The 16451-nt window shown below is 36.7% G+C and overlaps 1 protein-coding gene across 10 annotated transcripts in view; it reads right to left on the bottom strand.

The window, feature by feature from the left end:
- Window positions 1-16451, bottom strand: part of TRPM3 (transient receptor potential cation channel subfamily M member 3) — an 817113-nt gene that overhangs the window by 256247 nt on the left and 544415 nt on the right. Inside the window, exon 1 of one of the 10 annotated variants that reach the window (XM_033122318.1) lies at window positions 1166-1291. The exons of 7 other annotated variants lie outside the window; for them this stretch is intronic. The gene's annotated coding sequence lies outside the window, so the exon portion shown is untranslated. Of the gene's footprint in view, window positions 1-1165; window positions 1292-16451 lie in introns of those variants that run through there. 2 more of the 10 variants (XM_033122319.1, XM_033122316.1) reach the window with 2 other exon arrangements.

Consider the following 16451-nt stretch of genomic DNA (forward strand, 5'->3'; position numbering starts at 1 on the left):
ATTGTTTCTTGGAGAGGGCATATTTGAAATATAATCATAGTTTAACTTGTTCCCTAAACTAATTCCCTTTTCTTTTCTTCAGAGTCTTTGAACTACTCTGTGTCAGGCTTTATACTTGGCTTCAACATCCAACTAAATTAGCTCAGACTGGCTATCCTTGTTGTAGAAAGCATGAAATAGTTTTGACATGCCTTGTTTCTAGCTGACCCTTTAATTTTCTTACAATTACTTCAATGGACAATGTGTCCTAAAAATCTCTTCTTTTAAAACATACCTCGGCAGTCTCGTGTACCCTTAGAAAAGACGGCTTCTACCAGCCCTCAGAAAATCACTTGTGTACTTTACTAAAGGTAGAACGGTCACATCACCATGACTGAGTTTGTCAAAGACTATTTTCTTTCTTGTCTTTCTGCATTATCAGTCATGTGTGATGTGTAACAGGGACGTGTTTTTCAAAGGCTAATAATTAAAGGACATATTATTCAAAACAAAAAATGAGAACATTCACGTTTTGAACAAAGTATAACGATTACCCTCAAAGAATAAAGTATACATTTTGAAAGTCAAATGTACAGTCAACAAAGCATCAAAATGATAGAAACAAACAAGAAAGCTGTAAACCATTGCCTTCAAGAGAAAAAAGAAGTAAGTCATTTCACTCAGGCAGCTTTCAACTCTTTTTCACAACTGCTCTGCTACAAACATTAGTCCTCCAAACTACTTTTGAGTCCTCTTTCTACCCACTCCCAACTAGCTACAGAACCAAGAACTTCTCCAGACAGAATAGTCTACAAGTTACATACACAGGGTATGTATTAGCCTTGGAAAATGCTATTGTAATCCACCCTTTAGCCGGGCAACTTTAATAGAAGGGCAACCCAGTCTAGTCATTGTAAAATTAGAAAAAGAGTCCACTAACTTTATAGGAATAAATTGCAAGCACAATTTCACCATGTTTCTCACTTTGAGACTCCCATGTTTCAAATGTGTACTTTGTCATAATCAGAAGCAAACACCAAAGACCCAAAGGTACTGAATCCAATGTTCCCTTTTGCCTTTTGCTTTCCCTCAGCCTGTCCCTGGGCATTCCTTTGGTCCTGTTCTAGATCTGCCGATCCACTATTGGGAAGTTGAACAAGAGGAAAGTGAGCTGAAATCGTTTTACCTGAGCACTGATTCTGGGTGGTGGCAAAGGCAGTCCTAAGAGCAGCTCCTGTTGCTTTCATTTTGCTGCGTCTGGGGCTGGTCATCCCGTTAATAATGCTCTTATGACCGCCCACTGGAAAAAAAAGTCACTTGCCCGGCTCTTCCCCCAAGAGACGTTTCAAGTAAGCAATGAACTTGGGCAGATTAGCCCCTTGGAATGTGCTGCTTTGGGATTAGCCTCACTAAGAATCCCATGGACATTCCCTCTCACCCTCAAACACTGCTTGATTTGAACATCTAATCTGACGCCAGAAGAAAAACAAATCCCCAGGGAGATCAGATTTAACTGGCACAAGTCCTGACAGGCTGTCTCTCCACCCCCACCCCCTTTTTCTTTTTCCATTTTCAGAGAGAAGGCTTGTGAAAGTGTGATAAGGTGTTCTGAGTTCTGAAAAGTTCAACTTTGGAAAGCAAATCCTTCTAAAGAAACAGTGTATGAAAAGCTCCAAGTGGTTTGAACACACAAGCCGCATTGTTCGTTCCTCCCCAAAGAATGGAATGATAGCATTTCTTTAAAGAGAAACTGCTAAAATCGGAACATTTCAAAAGGATAGTTTGGTCCCTGAACATGAACCCAAGTAGAATAAAGTGGGAGTTTGCCAGTGACCTTCCACAACTACCAAACTGTCAATAAATAGTAAAACTTGTCGGATCATTCTTATCCTGCAGCCCCTCTCCCACAATTGCAGAGGTGTGATTATAACCCACTCCCCTGTTTCCCTATTGAAAAAAAGATGAGATGTGACTACAATGGCACATGCAGACCAGAAACAGTGACACTGGGATAGCCCAACGGAGAGGTTCTGGCTCACACAAAAAGCGTTCTTTTAAGTATCATCCAGGAGTGAATTTTTCAGATAATGGTAGCTCTTAACTAGATAAGTGAATACACTTGGGAGAAAAACTCAAATTTCAACAGGGAAAAATACTTTTTAAAAAGGTGAATACTTGAGCACTTCATCTCCAAAATACTTCTATCTTCTCACAGACAGATGTTAGAGCTGAGAGGTGGTCTCCATGAACTCTGTGGGCTGTAACTCTGCGAGGGCAGAAGCCACTTTAGTCCTCATTGTTTTCAGAATCTCCTTCAAAGTACCTAGTATATGTCATGTGGACACTCACTGAGAGGCATTGTGGTAGCTAAATGACTTATTTCAAACTTGGATCAGATCCTTAGCCCTTTCCTTGCCTCTCTGCTGTTTCTAGGAATGATCTCTTTCAAACTCCCATATCTTTGGATCTCTCACTTACCAAGGTTCCCCAGAGACAAGGAATGATAAACTACTCTGTGTATTGCAACTGAGGAAACATTACGATAAGCAAGACCCAAATGGAACATCAGACTGAGCTTTAGCATTACACATACAATGAAGAACGTCTCTTCATCTATCTTCAGGAGTTGGCTATAGAATAATGTGCAGTGACAGCCTTAATAATGTACATCCCCTTCCTTCTATGTAACTGTAACATTCCTAAGCATTTATTCTAAAAGAATCAGCAGATACATGGTCCCACGAAGATGTTCAGTGCAGCATTATTTACAACACAAATAAACTGGAAACAAATTAAGTTCATCAATGGAAGGCTAATTAAACTAATTAAATGGTTCATACCATTTGATGATCGTATTCAAGCTTCAAAAGACTATTCAATTACATAAAAAAATACATATTTTCATATTGTTAGGTGAGAAAAGCAGAACCTAAAACAGTAAGTGAAGAATAATTACAAATTTTAAATAGATATAGAGATGACAGGAAGAGAATACACTAAAGTGAAAAGTGTGGCTAATTTTTATTTTCTTCCTTTTGCCTTTCCATATTTTCCAAAATTTTCTCCTATAAGCACATTTTGTAGTCATAAAACTATAGTCTGTGTGATCAGAAGATTTACAGATAGTGTTTTTTTTTTTTTTCAACTCTTAAGCTCTACTTATGATAACAGAAAGTCATTGGGAAAGAGTAGTTCAGTGACTTGGGAAGAATTCAATTAAAAAAGAGGGCTCAGTGGGGATATTTGGAAAAGAAAGTTCTATAATGTATATGGTGAGTTTTCCGGGGTTTAAAGGACAGAGAGTGAGGGAGGGAGAGGGAGAGAGAACAGAGAGGAGGAGGAGGGTTGGCAGAAAGCATCTGAGAGATACTGAGCTAGTAGTCTTCTGTGAGACTCAATAAATTGGTTAGAGATAATCCTTCCAATGTAAGAAATATTTTGAAAATTCCGTTTTCTCAACTTTCTTCTTCACTAGACACTACTTCAACTCTTCATCTGACTCACTTTAAACCCTGAGTTCAATTACCCTATTCTCTCTCTAGTCTTACTTATTTTTTTGTTTTTCTTTTGGCTAGTTTTCATTTCTTGAAATATTTGGTAGAGAAAGAATATGAGACATCTCTATGAACCTTACACCAAAGAAAATGAGCACCAGAACCATGAGCATCTTGTTTCAGTAGAAAAGGAAGCCTGAGGTAAAATCAGCATGGCAATTCTTTCATATGAGGCCACAGATGATCTTCAAGACCACTTGATTTGAGAAGGTAATTAGGTCCAAAGAGACTTGTCGATCTGGGCCACATTGTCCACATGGGTCTTTTAAAAATCTTGTGCATTACCCAACAATGCAACTCCTAACTGGATATATCATCAGCCTGTTTTAGATGTAGAGAGAATATAATTTGAATACTAATAAGAGAAAACTACAAGTGTAAGGAAAACTGTGGTTATTCTTCACTCCTCTCTTTATGGAATGACAGATTACTTTATTCTCCCAATTTGTCATTAAAGAAAAAAATCACATTGAAATAAAATATGCTAAAAAGTTTCCAGTGGTAAAGAACTCAATTTTTAAAAATGAAATCAGATTTTCTACAAGTAGAAACAAGATTTTTGACATGGAACCTGTATATTTCATTGTTATAAATATATCTCAAGTGTTTTTGTTTTGTTTCCTCCAATGCCCACATTTGACAACAAAGCATGATATAGAGTAGTGATCAGCAAACATTTTCTGTAAATGGCCAGATGGTAAATAACTTAGCTGATTAGGGGCCACACGGTCTCTGTTGCAAAATTCAACTCTGCTGTTGGAGCACAAAGGCAGCCAAAGACAAGATGTAAACAACTGAGCATGGCTGAGTTCCAATAAAACAGGTGCTGGGCTGCAAGTGGTGTATACTGGTCAACCCTTGGTTTAGAAAAAGGGGGTCTGTCTGATGGGGTAGTGGGGGAAGGAGTGGTGGTCCTAAGAACCAAGCTTCCACGGCGCCATCACTAGTTTGTTTTGGCTCTTCCTTGAGCATGTCAGGTCCTTTTGCTCCTGTTGTTTCTTCTACCTGGACAGCTACATCTTCAGATATCCCACAACTTGCTCTTCAACATGTGGGACTACAGAGAGGCCTTCTTTCACCACCTTATCTAAAGGCACACCATGCCATTCTTTATTCCCTTAATTCTGTCTATTTTCCTCACAGCCTTTCACATTACCTGGGATTATGCCATGTCTTTATGTCTTTGTTTTTCATTTGTGTCCCCCACTAGAAGGTAAATTCTTGATGGCAATGATTGCGTTTTGTAACTACTGTCTACCCAGCACCTAGAACTGTGTTTGGGACATGGTAGTCAAACAAAGGGGACTTAGGCACATCATTTGATTTGCACATCAATTCCTCACCTATAAAATGATGGCATCAGATAGATCCATGTTTCCTAAAAGGGAATTTAGAGTAGCACCCAGATAGGCATTTTTCCTTTAATAGTTGGGTTTATATTAACATACTCGTACAATGTATAACCATGGCTAAACCTTCAATGTAACAAATATTATTGCTTAGGAACATAGATTTTCCTTTCTGGAGTTGTGAAGAAATGAGTTCATCAAAATTATTTAATAAATTAGATGAAAAATTAGTTGTAGGAAAAGTTATGATGGTATCATAAAAGTGACTAAAGTTGGGGAAACACAGGACCAATCCCTCTTAAATGTCCCTCAGGCTCCTCATTTTTATTCTAATGCATGGAAATAAGTATATCGTGTTCTCTAATATTCAGAGTTGCCACTGGCCCGTAAAGTAAAACAATGCCAGAGGAACGTGACAAAGCCGGCTGCCTCCAGGGCACACTGATACCAACACGTTCTTCTAAAACAACCAATCAGCCCATGCCCCGACCACTACCTTCTATGGCTCCCTATCCCCAGCACAATCGGATCAGTTCAGTATTTAAAACCCTCAGGATTTGGCTCCCGAAGTATCTATTGAACTCTCTCTATTTCCCTCCAAACCTTTAAACATGTTATGCTCCAATAAACTAAATTACAGTTTCCCTGATGCACCATGCTGTTCCACACTTCTAAACCTTTGACTATGCTGTCCCCTTCATCTGGAATCCTAGGTTCCTCCTTCCATACTTAATAAATGCCTCTTCCAAACTCGGCACAAAACATTGGGTTCTTTGAGAGATGTGGCTAGATGCTTCCAGACTGAATGAATCACCACCACTATTATTCCACTTCCACACCTTGCTCACACTTCCATTAGGAAAAAGCCATACAATATTATAATTATTTTCGTTTCAACGTTATAATCATCCACTGCCAATTTCCGCTACAAACGCACAGCACTCTGGTCTATGATGGCATAACTAGAGTTTTGTAGCCTCTCAAAGGACACTTCCTTTTTTCTCCTCCTATTTGTAACATGGCTTCTACAGGAATATCAATTCCTTATTCCTAATAAATCATCTTTAGGGAATAATTCTTTATGGATTGAAATTATTTGTATTAAAAGTCACTTTATAGCCTCTAAACTTAAATCATATACACCTTAACATAAACTTTGATTATATTTTCATCACCAGATTGGGGAAAAAATTCAAAAAATTATGCTTTACAATTACAAATGAAACTCATACAATAGGTCGTGTTGTATAAATTATACTTAAATATATCTATGCAGACTCTATATGTAGAAGTAATATGAATATATATATCTATATTATCTCTATATACATATATAGAGATTATATATATTATATATATAATATGTATATTATATATATATAAATGTTAACCTCATAGAATTTTCATAAACAATTTAAAAAATATATTTCCACATTTCTTTGGAACATTGTTTCCATAATGAGGAAACAATTGTTTCCATAAATCAGTTAATCATCACTTGGCAATAATACATTATATTTATAAAGTATTCTTCAGTTCACAGAATGCTTTCACATATGGTATTTTATGTGATATTCACAATAAATCCATAAGGTATTGTAAGATTCCATTATACAAATAAAAAACTGGGGCTTACAGAGGTTAAGCATTATGCCAAAGTTATACATCAGCCGTTGGCTTAGTCTGATATACCCAAGCCCTTGTGTTTCTGTTAGGTACAGTGAACCCTGTATTCCTCACACTCTTTGACTGATTTTACAGATGCTAAATGACCTTTTTCTTCCTTGTGGTGGAATAAGTTCATTTCAAGCATTCTGATCTTAATAAACATGTATACATTTCATCAAGCCTAAAAGACTGCTGAAAAATTGAAGTGAAGATTCAGGTCTCTATTTCAAAAGTCCAGTATTATATTTACGGTCAAGGATCAGCCATTTGTTTGAATATAATAGCTATTCCCACACACGGTGACATGAAAATTTAGAAACCACCCCCACACACTTGGGGACTTTATTGTCTTCATTGACCAAAAAACAGAACTATAATAGTGCCAGCCCTATAAAACTGGTGTACCTTTGAAAAATAATAGTGGAATAACTTTACCCAGAAAAGGAGGAAACGAAAGCCAAAATTATAACCAATAGAAATATGACACTGAGGTTTAAAATACTCCTCGAAGGCTAGGAAGTTTAAAAAGATGGATCATTTATTAGAAGGCAACATCCGTGTGAGAATGTTGGTAAACAACTAGTGACAGGGAGGGGTTTCTGTATTCATGGAGGCTGCGCCCGTAAAAAAATATAACTTGTTTTCTGTCAAAGTAAATGCAGAACTGGAACAATGTAATGTCATCCCTTAAGTCCTTAATTCCATTTAGCTTTCACTAGTCATTCCTGCACCATTCTGATTTTGTTAGGAGCCAAAGAAACGGGCTAAGTTATGAAATTGAACATTTTATGTTATGTAGAAACATGGAATGTATGTGACAAATAACATCATAGATTCAGAGACTGATTTCTGTATTGTTTTACCTATTTTGATCTGGAAGGATGAAGATACTGAGCAGAGGGTGAGCATAAATAAATAGTTACTTGTATTTGTAGTAAAGTTCTCTATTAGGATAAACTAAGGAAATCAGTCTCTTTCTCTCCATATACAGAGGGTGCCAAAAAAATGTATGCACATTTTAAGAAAGGAAAAAGCTATTAAAATTGTAGTATTCAATATATACCAATAACAAAAGATGAATACAAGTCACGTTTGACTTCTGCAATTATAAGAGGTGCTCAAAGTGGTTACCATCAGCGTCCAGACACTTCTGATTATGGCGAACTACTGTTTGAGCAATGTTAACCAAAGTGTCCAACCAAAGTTGTATACATTTTTTTGGCACCCCTGGTATATACGTATATAAGTTTTATTAATTTCATTATTATTAAATTAATAAAATTATTAATTTTAATCATCAGTTCTAACTACCTTAAAATATTATTCTGGGTAGAGATACTGATTTATTTTAATCAACAGCCGAGTCCAATTCTAAGGTCAAATTCTTTATTCTCACAAGGCTTAGACTTAAATTTAGCTGTAGGATTTTATTTCTGAAATCCTGATTTTTTCTCTATTTGTTCAAAGCAGTTGTAAAGCGGAGCCTGGTAGAAGCACGACTGATTAGGAGTTCTGAGATACACATCCGAGCAGTGGCTTGTTGATAACTAGGCGTGTGACCTTGTGGGAGTGACTCAATCTTGGTGATTTTCAAGGTCAACCCCAGTTCTTAGAGGATTCTGAGAATCAGAATCTGACTGACAGCTTTGTTGCTAGTCCCTCATTAGTATGTGCAAAGCAGTTGTGGAGGCTTTTTGAAAATAAGAGGGTTCTTTTTTTATTTTAGTTTTTACAGATTCATGGAACCATTATGCTTTTGATAACAAACAAAAATGTAGCAGAGCACAAGGTGTTTTGCCTACCAAGCACAAAGTACATAAGGAGCTTTGAATTAATAAATAATCTCTGAAAGAATTCTCACCAGACTCCAACCATACTTAACAACGCCCCTGGTTTAGCAATCTGGCACATGTGTATAGTTCTAATTCTGTTTCAATAAGACTTCAAGTATTATTAAGTATCAAGTATTATGAAGACATTATTATGATTAATTAATAACTTGGCATTTCTAGTCCTGCCATTGAGAGAGTTTTCAAGACCAGAACTTGGTGTTCTCTCGCCCTCATCCCCCACCAAACGATAAATCAAGTCTTGATGATAATTCAGGTCAGAATATGCAGAGATTGCCCATGATATGTAAGTTTTTTTTTTTTTTTTTTTTTTTGGCTTCACAATCAAGAAATATTTAACGGGAGAAACTGACAAATCAATCCCATTTTTATCATCAGAAGCAAGTTAGAAGCAGATAGTTCCAGTAATGTAACTGTGAACCTATCCTTATTACTCTCTGGAAATGAGAAATGATTGGGTATTAAGTTAATGCAGCATAAATGTATTTCTGTCTTACAGTCATCTCTCTCTGTCAAATTACTAGCGTTTTAGGTAGAAAATAAAGCCATTCACATAAATTCAGCCTTTGGTTATGTGACAGTTTTAAGGTTAATCAAGGTTATTAGGCTCAGCTTCAAAATATTGTCAATGTCTTTCCTTACACACTTACTACCAAAACCTGCATCTTTTTTATTTATTGGTGCTATAGTGCATTAATATAAAATCTCTGGAAGATTTTAGGCCCTAGACGATACTACTACATGTATTAGCTTTTTCCAGATATGTTCATTTAAATTTGATGCACATAGAAATGAACACAAATTCAAAAGTTGGTGTAAAAATGTTAATAGGTAGTGCAGAAATATAGATTTAAATTCCTATTTATGTGCCATTGAACGGCAATGTGATTTCTTTTCCTCCTCTATTTTCTTACCACATTATCTTTAATCTAATGTAATCCCAATCTTTGAATATTTGATGCCAAAATCAAATATTCAAATAGCAATTCTGATAGCAAAATTCTTCTGGAAAAAATCTATGCTAATAAAACTATTTAAAAAAGTGTACAGTGCTGGCTTTCTAATTGGTACCCCAGTTCATTCTCCACCTAGCAACTTTTTTTTCCCTCTCAAAAAACAGACTTTATTTCTTAAAGCAGTTTTAGGTTTAAAGAAAAATTGAGTAGAAGTGCAGAGAGTTCTCATACACTGCCGCCCTCCAGTTTCCCCTATTACTTAACGTCTTGCATTAGTGTGCTATATTTGTTCTAATTGATAAACTGTTATTGATACATCATCATTAAGTAAAATCCATAGTTTACATTACAGTTCACTCATTTGCTTTTTAAATTGGGGAATATTGGGGAACAGTGTGTTTTTCCAGGACCCATCAGCTCCAAGTCAAATTATTGCTTTCAATCTATTTGTGGAGGGCGCAGCTCACTGGCCCATGTGGGAATCGAACCTTGGTGTTAGGAGCACTGTGCTCTAACCAACTGAGCCAACTAGCCCACACTAGGGTTCACTCTTTGTGTTATACAGTTTTATGGGTTTGCCAAATGCATAATCTCATATATCCATCGTTGAATATTTGCTGTATCATAGAGAATAGTATTACTGATAATCTTTTAAAATGATAAATTAGCCAAATGCATTACATCTCCCTCACCAAAAAGTCATTTAGAGATTTCCTATTACTTCTAGAATAAAATCTAGATTCCTCAATGGGTCTCACAGACTTTGCATAGTTATATCCCAGCTTTTGTCTCCAAACTTTTTCTATGCCAAGCTGACCCAAATCCCTGCTTCCAATGACACTAACATTCTTTCAGATCAGCAAGTGCTCCAAATAAAAAGATAGAAGAGTAAGAATGTCATGATAGAAGCTAGTCTTTAATTTGAATACCATTTTTTGATAGGATACAAACAAATAATATTTGTGACCTTGTGGAGAAGGTTGTGGATGATTTAATATTTCAAGTGTAAATTTTCATAAGTAGCAAGTCTCCGCAGATTTGTTTAATTTGATAATGTGATTTTTTTCCCTAAGATTCTTGTTTGACACATGATGGGTCCTGTGATAACTATTTCAGAAATAATTACTAATAGTAAAGTCATTACCACTGGGAGCCAAGATCAAGTATCCTGATTCATCTGTCAATTTAAACTCTAAACCTTAAGTTTGCAAGAATTCTTAGGTCTTTTCTCCAATATTTAGTAGAAAATTGACTTCTTCCTGGTAAACAATATCTTCTTTTTAGCTAATGATTTACCTGCAAAGGAAAATCATAGAACACACACACGCTCACATGAAATTCCTGACTCCTGGATGCCATCCCCTGTATTAGAATACGATTTGTGACCATTCATTCAAACTGCCATGCAGGTAAAGGCATAAAATATACTATTGTACTGGTTGTCATTCACACACACCCCCCTCAAAAATGATAGTATGGTTCTTTTGTACGAACGGGTATTTCTTTTCCCTTTTATTTTTTTCTTTTAGTACCACCTGACATTCTGATGTGCACATTACCGCTAAAGACTAACTACCTGAGGCTACAATAGACGAAGAACGATGATGAAACATTAGACGCATATTCCCGCACATGTGTGTGTGTATTTTGTCTACTTCAGATCCTAATGTCAGTTATTTGAAAACCAATTATTATAATGTGGGCATCCATTTCTACAAATTGACAAATCTAACATTTCACAGGAGAGAACCAGGTAGACAAAACACTTCTCGGTGCTTACAGTTCTAAGGCAGAAGTCTTTAAATAATCATTAAGCATAAAATGTAAACAAAAGCCTAGTTGTGGAGTTGCTAATTATACTTCCTTAAAGTTAATGCTACCTGGAGCTCCAGCGCTAGCCATTCCATGGAGAATTTGAAAATGGGCATTCAGAACTATATTAACTTATTTTTTAATTAATTCTCTCACACAAGCATTCAAGAATATCTGTTGAGGGGTAGCCAGTTAGCTCGGTTAGAGCGTGATGCCAAGGTTGCCGGTTTGATCCCCACATGGGCCACTGTGAGCTGCGCCCTCCTTAAAAAAAAAAAAAAAAAAAAAAAAATATATATATATATATATATATATATAGTTGAACACTAACCTCGTGCAAAGCTCTTAGTTACCAAGGAGGCACAAAACTTTACAAAGACCCTGTACCTGCTTTGAAGTTTGTGCTATGTTCTACATCAACGCTTTTCAACTGATGTGTGGTGAAGCATCCCATTACAATCTAAGAGTTTTATAAAATGCCCTAAAAATTATCATGTACTTGGATTTTGTGGCAATGGCAAATTGCTATAGAAATTTCTAAATGTTTGGTCTCAAGTTTTACACTCCTCTCAACATTCACAAACAGTTCGTGGGTTAGTACCAGTTCGTGGGCCACCGGGTGCTACTCAGGATGTAGTCCACAGACCAGAAGCATCAGCAGCATCTGGAAACTTGTTAGAAATGCAGATTCTTAGGCCCCGCCCCAGACCTTCATTTTAATAAGATTCTCAAGGGATTCCTTAACATTAAAATTGAGAAAGCACTGCTTTGGTGGGAAATCAATCAGATGGATGAATCTTACATTTTACATTTAATAAGAGCAATAATAATAAACAGGTTTATAGTCCTTACAATATCCATACACTAGTCTAATTATTTTCATATATTAACTAATTTGGACCTCATAGCAAACCTGTGAAGTAAATGCTTTTATTATGCTCATTTTGCAGGTAAGGACACTGAAGCAGTACAGATTAAGCTTCTTGTTCAATGTCACACAGCTAGAGAGTAGAATGCAGGGATTAGAATAGCTTAAGGACATAAGAGACAGAGACATGGACTGAGCAAGGGTGCTCAAAGGAAGGAAGGGTCAGTTTTGGCTAGGAGAGGCACTTGAGCTGGATCTGGCACATCACTGGTGCTCTTAGCATAAAGCAGGCACTTCAATGATTTTTGTTGCATTTCCTGAATTAAATAACTTTTGTCCTACCCTATGTCCACAATTTCAGGGAGGTGGTTTCAATTTAATGACCTGTTCTCATAGTCTGTACTTTTTAAGATTTAGATTAAAGTTTCTTTTCTCCTCCTGTTTCTCCTGTTTCCATCTCTACAATGGAAAGGGTCTGTTTCCTTCCATGAGCTTCCAAGGTACTTTGTTCTTTCCCTGCCTATTAACACTTTCTATCCTGATGAATAGTGTGCTGCGATCCTGTATTCTCATGCTATACCCTAAGCTCCTTTAGGGCAGGAACCATGTCTATTCACCTTTTTACCCTCTTCCCTAACTCCACGTGCCTGGTACCAGATAGATTCTCAGTAAACATTTGTTAAAATAATGGATTGTATTAAACAGTTATCAAGAAAATAGATCATTCAACTGTGGGTGGAGCATTCTTGCAGATGTTCAGTAACTTAACATCTCGTTATTCCATTTTCCTAACATGTTCTGCACCTGATGGAACTGTCTGCACTTGACGGAACTGTCAAGCCTTACAATCCTGGGCAAAAGGTAACTGTCAATCTTAAAGTATTGCCACTAAATTGGCTGAGTGATTACACTGGATCACATGCCCACGGTCATTGTGCACATTTGCATAGGGTTTTTTTGTGTTTTTTTTTTTCCTGTTGGAATCTGGTAGACACACTCCAAGTTCTGCTTTCACCAATTTTACATTACAGAAAACATTCTGGAAAACATTGAAAAAAGAGCAATATATACAAATATATTAAATCTCCACCGTCTCTTTGTGGGCATTATAGCTGATTAGCTCTTTGGAAGAACAATGGATCCACACTACCATTCTTGAATGCCTGGGCCTCTACATTAATATTTTGGTAGTCTAAGGAAAAGAAAAAAAACTTATGAAATCTCTAGATTGTCAGATGCTATTTTGAAGGTACGCAAAGTCTTTTCTTAATGTCAGTGGGTGTCATTATTTAAATTCAGTCATTTGCTAAATAGTATAATTGCCCATCAATTATGGTTTCGCACTGAATTTAGATCACATTATATCTTCCCTTCCCTCAAAAAATTTTAAGTCTTATAAAACACAGACCAATGTAGATGAAAAATAATTTTAGTCAGCATAATTCAAAATAATAGAGGAGATTAGAACTTATATTTCTTAGGTGACTTTTAAATGATGGTCCTTACCAGATTCTTGGCTTTTGTTTTACCCAGATAGTAAATTTTGCATTTTCTATGTTAAGAAAAATAAAATTGTGCCAGCAGAAACCTGGTGGATTTTAGTTGGTATATTTGCATGTGTGTGTAGTTGCGTGTGCCCTGGGCAGGTTTACCTGATTAATTAGTCTGTAGGATTGAAGACAAAATCCTAAATGCTTTGTTCAGTTTAATTTTATGACTCCCTTTCCTGGTGTTCTTAAATGCACAGATCCTATTCTTATCTGTACCACACGGCTTGCTATTTGACATTTAAGACCTAGTTGATGAGTTCCTCATAACAGTGTTACTATCCACTTGAGCTTTTTGCCAGACGTCAATGCAAGTAACTCAGAGAATATCTATGTGAATCCTAAACCACTCAGTTAGTAATTCTGTTCTTATAGTTCTCTCTTACCCGGACTGTTTAGAATAGAAAGGAGAGATGAAGTGGTAGTCTGTTTGTGTCCCTAACTATGAATGGAGGAGAAATCATTCCATTGCCTCAGTTTCTCCTTTTGCAAACCTAAAGAATACTGCCCATCTCTTATCACCTCGCAAGGGACTGTGGTCTGGTGTGATAACATGACGACAACCCTGGATTCTTTGAGTGTCCTAAGAGGATTTGTTAGCATAGGGTGCTGGTTTGCCGTATGCAGAATAAAACATTCTTTTAAGCTTTCTTTTTATGATAATAGGTAGCTGAATTAAGCAGTTTTCAATTACATTTTCACATGACTTATACATAAATGTCAAATTTCTTTGGATTAAAAAAAGCACTATATGAACTAATGTGACCAAAATCTCTCTCTCTCTCTCTCTCTCTCTCTCTCTCTCTCTCTCTCTCTCACACACACACACACACACACACACACACCCATTAGGAATTTATTGAGATTTAAGTTATATGGAATTTGATTACGTAGAGCATTCTGGGGCTCAGCCACAACAGGCTGTAGACACCAGTCAGGCTGATTATGACTTAAGCATTCTTTCGATGAGGATTTCATTTAATGCAGATTAGTACATTCATTAAGCTGCTGATAATTGAAGCCTCTGAGGTTCAGTAAGTACCATCCATGAGGCAGATTAGTGCAGTTTAATTTGTTGCTCTCAAATAGCAAACAAAACTTAGCAGAATAATTACATCTCCTCCGTGGGCTAACACAAGGTGACATCACAGTGATGCGTTTGGCCATTTCTGCATTTCTGCAGGTTCCTTTAGAATACTACCTTCAGAGTTTTGCGCATCTCTCTCAAATGACACCAAAACCTATCACCTGACAATTATATTACTTAGAGAGATATTACAGGTGCCACATGAAATAAAAGCCATAGATGGAAATACTCACTTTAGAGCAAGCTGGGCCATACCTTCGTCATGACTTTTCTTTCTACTGTTTCCTAAAATTTTTCGTGCACGCCCTTGTCTACAGGATACCTTGTCTACATTACCATGAGGGGAAGGACCACATCTCTCCTTTGATTTCTTAGCAATTCGTATAGCATCTGGTATATTGAGACACCCAAGCCTGTTTGCCTAACGAATGAATTACCTTAAATAATCATAAAGTATGCTCTAAGAATAACATTATTACCAAGTTTTCAAGTTCCAGGAAGTTAGTTTTAGCCAGAAGTATAAAGTTGCTATGTTACCCAAAAGACTAAGAGTCAACATACGAAAGAGGTTGTATATCAGTGAGTAAAATGATGGTTTATTATCTGGTAGATTCTTGGCCACAAAGAGCATTCCGCTCAAGTCAGCTGACTAAACAAATCAATTTAGTGTATTAATGTGATGGGTCCTCATTTTAGTGGATTTGGTTACATCCATATGATGCCATCGCAAGATGGCAAGAGTCTGTATTCCTTTGGGATTCCTAGGTCTGTCATTTTTCTAAAAGTCACAAACCAGACAGTGAAAAATGCTACACTGGCAGGAGCTGACATAAATAATATTTCTCAACAGGAAATGCCAAAGCTGTGTGGAATGGCTGAAAATGAGTACCTAAGGTCAATCCTGATTTTCTTTCTCTTCAATTCCTGGATGTTAGGACACGAAAAAAATTGCATGTGTAGAGACTCAGGCCTCAGGGTCGGTTGCAGGTTTCTGTTTTCTTCATTGGCTTTTCAGAATGACACCTGAACTTCAAACTCAACAAGAAATTGTGAGTATTCTGAAACATATCACCTTCCTTAAAATCAGTTTTACACTTAATCCCACACTTGTGTCTCCCACTGCATACTATTAATCATATGAGGTCTACCTTGAATATTTGATAAAAATTCTCCCTTATAGATTCTCCTAAGTGATTTTGCAAGCATGCTGCAACATTATAAAGAACAAAGGAGAATGAAGACGGAATCTGGACCTTTACCTGAGTGAGTAGAGACTTTGTTTTAATAGGGTATCTTTTAAACCATGGATCTATTTCCCAAGATAACATCCCTAGATATATATATGTTCCCAATACTGTGTAATCGGATAGTAACAAACCTCAAAAGGAGAGATGTGTAAGACTGCTGAAGGCAGGCATTATAGAGAAGGACTCAAACCAGTGTACTTCCTAGAGATCTCAGTCAGCGCTTGTCTGTCCACATGTGTCCACTTTGATTACAATGCCACATCCTCACCTATCCCTGTGGTCACTGCTGAATAGACCACCGTGGACCAGGGTGGTGCCTGACTCCAGAGCAAAAAATTCATAGGTTGACTACTACCTTTGACTTATGGACTGTACCCCCAGAGAAGCTGATATTCAATAGCTGATAATCAATATTCCTTTTCTTAGAAATCTGAACTTAGAAACATAGAGAAAATGAGCCAGGAACCATAGGGAACAAATACAGAGAAGTCTTAAGGTAGAGAAAGTTCCAAATAGGCAACAACACTTATGCAT

This window comes from Rhinolophus ferrumequinum, chromosome 12 (genome assembly GCF_004115265.2).
Source record: "Rhinolophus ferrumequinum isolate MPI-CBG mRhiFer1 chromosome 12, mRhiFer1_v1.p, whole genome shotgun sequence".
Lineage (NCBI taxonomy): Eukaryota > Metazoa > Chordata > Mammalia > Chiroptera > Rhinolophidae > Rhinolophus > Rhinolophus ferrumequinum.